The following is a 9,550-nucleotide window of genomic DNA, read 5'->3' as shown; positions in this document are numbered from 1 at the left end:
AGATTTCTTGAAAACGTTTCACTCGTTCTTCCAACGCGCTTTCTCAATTCTGAGTGACTGTACAAGAATTCTCTGGGAATAAATATGTAATTGAATCAACATCTAGTAATTATACCAGCATGGTTTCAGAGGTCATTATACCCAGCATAGGGTCAAAGGTGTTGATTCCATTATCCTAATTGGAGTCAGTAAAAGGAGTTCAAGAAATCTACAGTAAGTCCAGTTGTCTTGATTTATTTTACAGATATACCATGACCTGGATAAATGAGAACCTTCACAGACATATTGCAACACATTTTTAGGGGAAAACCCTTAAACTTGTATGAGAATATGAAAAGACAGCAAGAAGACTGGCAGACTATAGAAACCACCTGCGTTTCAACCTCAGATGCTGAAAACAGGGGCTGGTACAATGCAGCATCCGTTTGGACTCGATGAAGGGTCACAGAGCTGAGATGATTCTACAAAAAGCCCAGAAGCAACTACTAAATGAACGGGTACGACAGACCCATTTCACAGTTGAAGCCTTGAAACAAACTATCAGTCAGCTGGAAGAGGACCTGACTTTGCAGCTACCCACTGAAACGTGGAGGAAAGTAACAGATTTCACAGTACATGCACAGCTAGCTCAGCACACTATGAGCAAGGAGAGGCAGAAGAACAAGTTCTGCATTTTGTTATCCCGAACTGCAAACAGCCATACCAGTGAGGAACTAACATGGAGGGGAAAGGATAAAACAAGGACAGTGCAAAACAAAGAGAAATGGGTGCATAATCTTTCAGACTGGGTTCTCACCCAGCCTGAGATGGATGTCCTTGCTAAAGGGTTGAATTTTCGCAATCACACCAAGAACCATACCAATAGTTGATATTATTTCAGCCACTGAAGCCTCAATCCACAGCAACCAAGTACCACAGGGTGAGGCTGAACAACTTTGCCTTAAAGTAGCTGCCAGTGCCAAACAACCTCCTTCAAACTTGACTAGAGAATAAAGGAAGGCAGTTACATCCCTGAAGAAAGACACAAACATCACCATTCTGTCTGCGGATAAAGGAAGATGCACGGTAGTACTTTTTACATCTGACTAGGATGCCAAGGTGACCACACTCCTGGATGATAACAACACATATGAGGCCCTAAGACGAGACCCAACCAGTGGCTACAAGAAGAAGGTTTTAGAACTACTACAACAACTAGAAAAGGACAAAATCATTGACCGGGCCATGTATCATTGCCTCTACCCTGGGGAAGCTCCTCCATGTATTTATGGACTTCATAGATACATAAGGATGGGACCCCTCTCAGGCCAATTGTCAGCAGCATCAACTCTGTGACCTACAATGTGGCAAAATACTTAGCCAGAATCCTAGCACCCTTGGTTGGAAACACACAACATCACATACAGAACTCTCAGGATTTCACCACCAAAATCCAGAACTTGGAATTGGGCACAGAAGAAACAATGGTCTCCTATGATGTTACATCCCTCTTCACCTGCACACCCACTACAGAGGCAATTGAAACAGTCAGGAAACAGTTGCTACTAGACAACACCTTAGGCTGCAGAACAGAATTTATCCCAGACCAAGTGTGTGCCTTACTGGACCTTTGTCTGAGTACCACCTACTTCAAGTATAAGGACAAGTTCTACAAGCAAAAACATGGCTGTGCTATGGGATCGCCAGTCTCACCTATTGTAGCAAACCTGTATATGGAGGAAGTAAAAAGGAAAGCACTGACCACTTTCAAGGGAATTACAAAGAGTCATTGGTTCAGATATGTGGATGACACTTCGATTAAATTTCATAAACAAGAGTTACAGGCTTTCACCGACCACATCAACTCAGTGGATCATAACATCAATTTCACGCTGGAAGATATGCAGAACATCAAACTGGTGTTTCTGGACTGTCTTATAACAGTGAAAGAGGGAAAGAAGCTGGGAATAGAGGTCTATCGAAAACCAACACACACAGACCAGTACCTGCTATTTGATTCCCACCATCCTCTAGACCACAAACTGGGAGTCATCCAGACTCTACATTCCCACCAGCACAGAGGCCAAGGCAAAGGAATTCAAACACCTCAGAGGGGGACTTAAAACTTGTGGGTATCCAGATTGGGCCTTTGTCAAAACAGAAGGAAGGAGAAGAAAGAGCACTACCAGTGAGGGCGAGAAGCATGACAGACGCAAGAATATGGTTATCCCATATGTAGCTGGGGTGTCTGAGAAACTCAAAAGGATTTTTAATAAACATCACATTCCTGTCTGCTTTAAACCCAGCAACACACTGAGGCAACAACTGGTTCACCCAAAAGACCCAGCGCCTAAACACAAGATGGACATCATTGTGTACGCAGTCCAGTGCAATGAGGAAAGCTCAGAACTGTATATCGGCGAAACAAAACAACAACTACATCAGCGTATGGCTCAGCATAGAAGAGCTAAAACCTCTGGTCAAGGGTCAGCCGTGTGTTTACATTTAAAAGAAACAGGTGACACCTTTGAAGACAGTCAAGTACGTGTTTTAGATAAGTAGGCCGATTGGTGCAAAACGATGTGTGAAGGAGGCCATCTACGTAAAAATGGAGAAGCCAAGCTTGAATAGAGGCAGGGGGGTTAGACATCTATTGTCTGCCACATACAATGCTGTCTTGACACCTTTTTCTTGGGAGGTTATTATCACCTACTGACCCCAATTATGATTTTTTGCCATTTTTCAAGTGGTCTTAAACTTTTGATCAGGACTGTATAATTATATTTTCATCCGCACAATGCTCCGTTTTGTGTAGGATGCCTTTGTGGTGCATGTGGACCGTGCCGGCATCCTCCATTGTATGCATTTTTTGCTGGGGATGGTCGTTTGCTGCAGTCCACAATGAGAAACACGCTACAGTGTTTGGGGTTTGAGCAGTTCCCCCATATTTGCCACTATATTTCTGTGATTTTGTTTCCTCCGATATCTATGCCTCATTCATTTTTAAAAATGTGAGGTAGTCCACACTGTCGTGAGCTTGGCTAGTGCACTTATCTATCGGTCATGATCCCCCTTGCTGCGCTGAATGTCCTTTGGGACAGGACAATCGACTAGGGGCAAGACATGAGTTCCATTGCAAATTGTTCCAGCTCTGGCCACAGGTCAATTCTGCACACCCAGTAGTCAAGGGCTTTCTCGCTTCTCAGAGTGTCCACATCGGCCGTTAACCCGATGTAGTCGGACACCTGTCAGTCTAGGTGTTCCCTGAGGCTGGATCTGGAGGGCGGCTGTCGATGGGTTGGCTGCGAGAATGATCTCCTATCCGAAGTGACCAACACATCTTCAAACCGCCCTCTTTTTGCATGCGCTGTAGGATTGGTACCCGCACCTGTTTTGCTGTGGGTGGATATTCCTCTGCCAGTGCCCGCAACAGCACAATGCAGCATCTCTCGCAGCCATGCCTGGAAATGCTGCATTCTGACAGCCCTCTGTGATGTTGGTAACATGTCTTCCATTTTTTGTTTGTATTGGGGGTTTAAGTACGTTGCCACCCAGTACAGGTCCTTGACCTTTTTGATTTTTATATGGGGGTCCCTCTTCAAACACTGGAGCATGAAGGCCCCCATATGCACTAAATTGGAAGCGGTGGGGCGCCCTGGCTCCTGCTCATTGCCCAGGAGAATGTCATTCTCAATCTCCTCCCCCCAGCCATGGACAACACCAGGGATCCCCAAAAAAGTTTAAAGCCTGCTCTTCTTGCTCCTCCTCCTCTGACTCCTCTTCAGACTCCTGCTGACTTGTCACAGATAGAGTAGCCCCCCCGGGAATTCATTCAGTATTGCAACTTCCTCATCTTCCAGCTCCTGCTACTCGATGGCTTGATCAATGGCATGACGCAATACACTCTTCAGAAAGAAGGTGTAAGGTACAATGTCACTGATGGCGCCATGGCTGCGACTGACCAGTTGTTGATGTCATCCAATGGCTGAAGAAGTCTGCATGCATCACACATGAGCAGCCACTGGAGCGGTGAAAAAAACACAAGCTCCCCAAAACCTACCCTGCTGCAGAGTTCGTACTAGTAGTCGTTAACGGCACGTTAACAAGCTCCCCAAAACCTATCCTGCTGCAGAGTTCGTACTAGTAGTCGTCAACGGCACGTTTCTGCTTGTGCAGTCTATCAAGCATATCACAAATCACACGTCTGACGGGCAAGTGGTCTCTCCGCTGAACATCAGCAACGCGAGCCATAGCCATGTAAGATCTTTTAAAATGGCCAGAGATTTTCCTGGACCCAGGGTATTTGGCAACCAATTGCTTCACGACTAAGTTCAGGACATGTGTCATTCACGGCACGTATGTAATTTAGCCCTGTTTCAGCACGCTCAGCAGATTGGCACCGTTGTTGCACACCACTTTACCAACTGTCAAATTGAGTGGGGTTAGCCACTGATCGGCCAGTAACCGCAGAGCTGAAAGGCGTTCAGGACCGATGTGGCTCTTGGCTTTCAGGCACAACAGCCACAGCACAGCATTGCAACTTCTCACCTGGAATGTCGAATAGGTTCTGGGGAGCTTAAGGGATGAAGCGGAAGAGGCGGTAGCAGTGGAAAAGGAGGAGTCAGCCAAATAGGAGACAGAGGATGGAGTAGGAGGAGGAGAAGAAGAGGCAGGCCTGCATGCAATCCGTGGCGGTAACACCAAATCCACACGGGTACCATGGGTTACATGCTTGACCTCCGTCAGAATGTTCACCCAATGGGCAGTAAAAGTTATCTACCTTCCCTGCCCGTGTTTGCTAGACCACGTGTCTGTGGCCATGTGTATCTTGGCACTGCCACTGTGTACCAGAGATATATTAACTTGCTGCTGCACATGACCATATAGTTCAGGATGCCCTTCTGGGAGAAATATTTCCTTCCGGGGACCTTCCATTGCAGTGTGCCAATGGCCACACATTTTTTAAAGGCCTCCAAATCCACCAATTTATATGGCAGTAGTTGGCCAGCTACCAGTTCCGACAAGCCAGTGCGTTAGCCATTGGGCAAGAGGATTATCCGGTATCAAACTTTTTTTTTACGCTTGAGCATTTGGGCCACGGAAGCCTGCCTTGTGCCAGATGAACGTGACGACGGCATGGTGGAAGGTGGAATGGAGGACAAATGGGAGGAGAGAGGAGAAGGAGAAGAGGCAGGATGTGGAGCGGTGGGAGTGTGGCTTTGTGGGTTCTGACGCCGTTTCTCCCACTGGGCTAAGTGATGGGAGGCCAGGTACCTTCTTAAGGCGGTCGGCCCTAGTGTTGGGCTTACCACGACTTATGCATTGACAGCACAGGCCACACTGTGGAGCCATCCCTATCTGCTGCTCCGTCTCTCCCTCTGAACTCCCCTCCTCTTCCTCTCTTGTGGGCACCCATGTGACGTCCATCGACACGTCATCATCGTCACCTTCACCACCACTGACATTAGAGATCTTGGAGTAGACAGCAACAGCGGGGACCACCCTCCTTGGGCTGATCTGGGTACTGTCGTCACAACGCTGGGTGGCGGCCATTGCTACTTCCTCTTCCTCATCTGATGTCATAAATGGCTGTGCATCGGTAAGGTCTGGGAATGGATGGGAAAATAATTGCTCTGACTCGAGTGGAGGGGCTATGGTGGTGGTGGTGTCTTTGGGGGTGCACACAGCAGAGAGTGAGGAGGGTGCAGATACAGAGGATGAGGAGGGTGCAGAAGTGGAGGGCTGAGTGAGCCACTCAACCAACTCTGGTGCGCCCTTTGAAGTTATCGCACGCGCCTTCTCCAACTTCCCACTTAGGCTCTGGCCTGGTGCACCTGCCCGACCCCTACCATCCCTGCAGAATGGTCTGCCTCTTCCTCTGCCTGTAATTTTCTAAATGACCCTCTGCCTAAGTCCTTAGAGAAGAGCAGTATTTGTGGAAGAGGTTATATCGCAGCCCTCAATCAGTATTTGGTGGAAACAGGTATACAGAACCCCTAAATCAGTATTTGGCGGAAACAGGCATATGACACCCCTCAATAAGTATTTTGTAGTAGCAGGTGTATCGCAGCCCTCAATCAGTATTTTGTGGAAGAAGGTATATGGCACTCCTCAATCAGTATTTGGCAGAAACAGGTATATAGCACCCCTCAATCAGTATTTGATGGAAACAGGTATATGGCACCCCTCAATCAGTATTTTGTGGAAGCAGGTGTATTGCAGCACTTAATCAGTATTTGGTGGAAGAAGGTATATAGCAATAGCACCCCTCAATCGGTATTTAGTGGAAGAAGGTATATGGCACCCCTCATTCAGTATTTGGAGGAAACAGGTATATAGCACCCCTCAATCAGTATTTGGCAGAAACTGGTATATAGCACCCTTTAATCAGTATTTGGCGGAAACAGGTATATAGCACCCCTCAATAAGGATTTTGTTGAAGTAGGTATATCGCAGCCCTCAAGCAATTTTTTGGGGCAACAGGTATATCACACCCGTTGCAATTAGTCACTCCAATAGTGTTTGTCCCTCTATCTTGCTGCAGTATCGCAGCATAACCGCACACAACTGCTTCACAATACAAATACAATACAAGTACATTATAATATAATTTCTATGTTAGAAAGTATAAGTATATCACACCCCTCTATATCACACCTATCGATAGCAAACCAATACCAGTCCTTAAAAGGACTTTTATATCCCTATTAGCTAGCGTTTGGTGTCCCTATCTGTCCCTGCTCCAAAATGCAACCTCTCCCTACACTGGCAAAACACAAAATGTAAAATGGCTGCCATATCAGATTCTGTTATAGGGTTGGGAGTGTGTCCATGTGCTGAAATGTCATAGTTGGCTGTCCTATCCCACCTGATTGATGTGTCATGGGTCAAAGTTCAGCGCTATGCAAAAAAAAAAAAGGCGCATGCAAATATCTTGATATGTTTGCGTGTTCAGTGAATCGCGAACGAGCAAAGTTTGCAGCGAAACGACCACCTGGCGAATCGCAAGGCCATATCTAGTGCATGGTAGCATTTACCTTGCCAGACTTAGACAATTACAAGAAGCAGCTGCGTTCTCTGACACGTGACAGTACACGACAGGGATGGCTGTTTTTGAGCAATAATGGTGTTTAGGTATATTCCAGCAAGGCTAAGTGCACACCTCAGTTCCTCAAAGGCAGCAGGATCCACTAAGTGGTACAGCAGCAACTGCACTGCCAACAACCAGGTGGGAGTTAAACTTGCACATCGAATTGCTGGGAGCATAGAGTTGTTTCCTGGCATAACCTTATGTTATGATAGAGTGTAGTAGTAGGATGAGAAGTCTGAGCAGGAGAACAAGTAAGTGATGATGATGATAATGAAAAGGACACTGTACTGCATGTGGATCCAGCCTAGCTGCTACAAAGGAGACCTTTAGAAGGAGAACCCTCTTGTTCCATTAGCTGGTGGCCAGTCTATGTTCCCACAGGATCCGGTGATGCCATCTCATGTGTTGCAATAGAGCAGTGGTGCCATACATTTTTGTTTGAAAGCCCAAGGCTTATTTTAATCCTGAATATGGCAGTGTTTTTGTCTTCTGGCACTGTCGAGAAAAATGTGTTTTGATCAAAATGTATTGACCAAGTGTCTCAGATTTTATCAATAGAGTGTGTGCTTAGTCGATATTTCATGCTTGCATCTATTATTATAGTGCATTATTTTCTCTGATTTCACTGTCCATAAAAACTGTCAGACAGGAGCAGCAGCAGCAGCCAAGCTTGGATTAGGTCTGGCACATGTTTAGTCTGTGTTCAGTGTCATCAGCATCACCAATTCATGCATTGAATAAAAATATAAGCAGATATGGTCCTGGTGTTTTTTTTTGGAGGTTCTTCTGACCATACATTGCTTCAGCTCTTTATTACGGTGGTCAAGGCCCACCTCTTCTGATGTTACCTTCTCCTCAACACTCTGACCCAGCAAAATAAACTTGTAGGGATGAAGCAACAGTAAACACTTTTTGACATACTACTAGATATCTTTAGGTTCGGATGGAAAACAATTATGGGAGTGTTCTTTCGGTGAAGTTCAGTGAAGAATATTTTTAATAGACACACAGGATACCAGAACCCAGGGCCACTGCCAGAGCTACTGCTGACACACTAGCTGCAATGTAGTAGCTAAAATGAGATTTTGAACCTGTGGTGTACAATAATGAAAAGTAAAGCCATAATAGATGTCCATATTACTGTTCCCTAAAAGGAGTTGCCCAGGATTAGAAAAACCTGGATGTTATGTTTTCTTCCCACGACAGCTCCACAAATGTCCATAGGTTGAGCCTGATATTGTAGCTCAGTTCCACTTTGTGGAAATGAGTGGTGATGTTTTTGGAAGAAAGCAGTCCTTTTTTTTCCTAATCCTGGACAACCTCTTTAATCTTTAGTAAAGACTAGTGTTGAGCACAAATATTCAAATTGCTAATTTTAATCGCGAATATCGCCACTTCGAAGATTTGCTAATATTTTGAATATAGTGCTATATATTCGTATTCACGAATACTGTTGATAGCGAATTTATCGTAAATATCAGCACTTAGCAACATCCCTAGCAACCAATAGGAAAGTTGCCTACCCCTTAGTGTTGATCGTGAATATTCTAATCGCAAATTTTTATTGTGAATATATTACATTGGCGATTTTCGCAATCAAGTAAACAATGACTGGAGATCACAAATTCTCAAATTTGCTAATTTATGGCGAATATTCGGCCAAACATTTGCGAAATGTTTCAAATTCGAATAATGCCGCTCATCACGAGTAAAAAGGTAGATCTGTTACTTCACAGTAGATCCTTATGTTGTTTTAATGATTTTCTTTCCAGAACATGCAGCTTAGAGGGAACACTAAGTAGAAAAGAAGAGAAAAATCCGGCTCGCTTCAGATGAAGTATAATAGCTTTTATTCCAGCGAAGTAAAATCCGTAAACAGGTGTACATGAAACAATCTACGCGTTTCAGACCTCTGAGGTATTTGGGTCCTTCCTCATGACAAACATGCATATGAAGTGGGAGCACCCTCTTAAGTATCCCAAACTAACCCCTGGTTGATGAATATCACCTGGGAGGAGGAGACCTGAGAGGGCGTTCCCAAGCAAAATGGCAAAAAACAGAAAACCCTTTATAACCAAAAGCAAAACAAACATGAGGAAAAAGACTGAGGTATAAATAATGTCACTAGAACAATGATCATCATAGTAAATAAAAATTCAAAGAGAGCAATAATCATAGGGTCAATAAATGTATATAACAGAGAAAACGCCATGATCTCATATCAGTATTGTAAGATGAGATCATGGCGTTTATTCAGTCCATAGGGCTGACGAGATTCTAGCTGGAAGATCCAGAAGGCCTCCCTATTAAGGAGTTTCCTTCTATGATCTCCCCCCCACCCCCCCCCCCAAGGCGGCAAAAAGACCCTTTCTATGCCCTTAACTTGTAGATGGGATACATCACCTGCATGTGCAACTTGCAAAATGCAGGCTGACTGCAGAGACATTCCGGTCTTTGTAATGTAGGCACATCGGATATGTG

At 45.0% G+C, this 9,550-nt stretch overlaps 1 pseudogene; it reads left to right on the top strand.

The window, feature by feature from the left end:
- The first annotated feature begins 251 nt into the window (after positions 1–251).
- Positions 252–2,695, top strand: LOC122931845 (annotated as a pseudogene).
- The last annotated feature ends 6,855 nt before the right edge of the window (positions 2,696–9,550 follow it).

Source organism: Bufo gargarizans, chromosome 3 (assembly GCF_014858855.1).
Source record: "Bufo gargarizans isolate SCDJY-AF-19 chromosome 3, ASM1485885v1, whole genome shotgun sequence".
In the NCBI taxonomy this organism is placed as follows: Eukaryota; Metazoa; Chordata; class Amphibia; order Anura; family Bufonidae; genus Bufo; species Bufo gargarizans.
The sequence above is the reverse complement of the archived record's forward strand: the minus strand, read 5'-3'. Positions and strand labels throughout refer to the sequence as shown.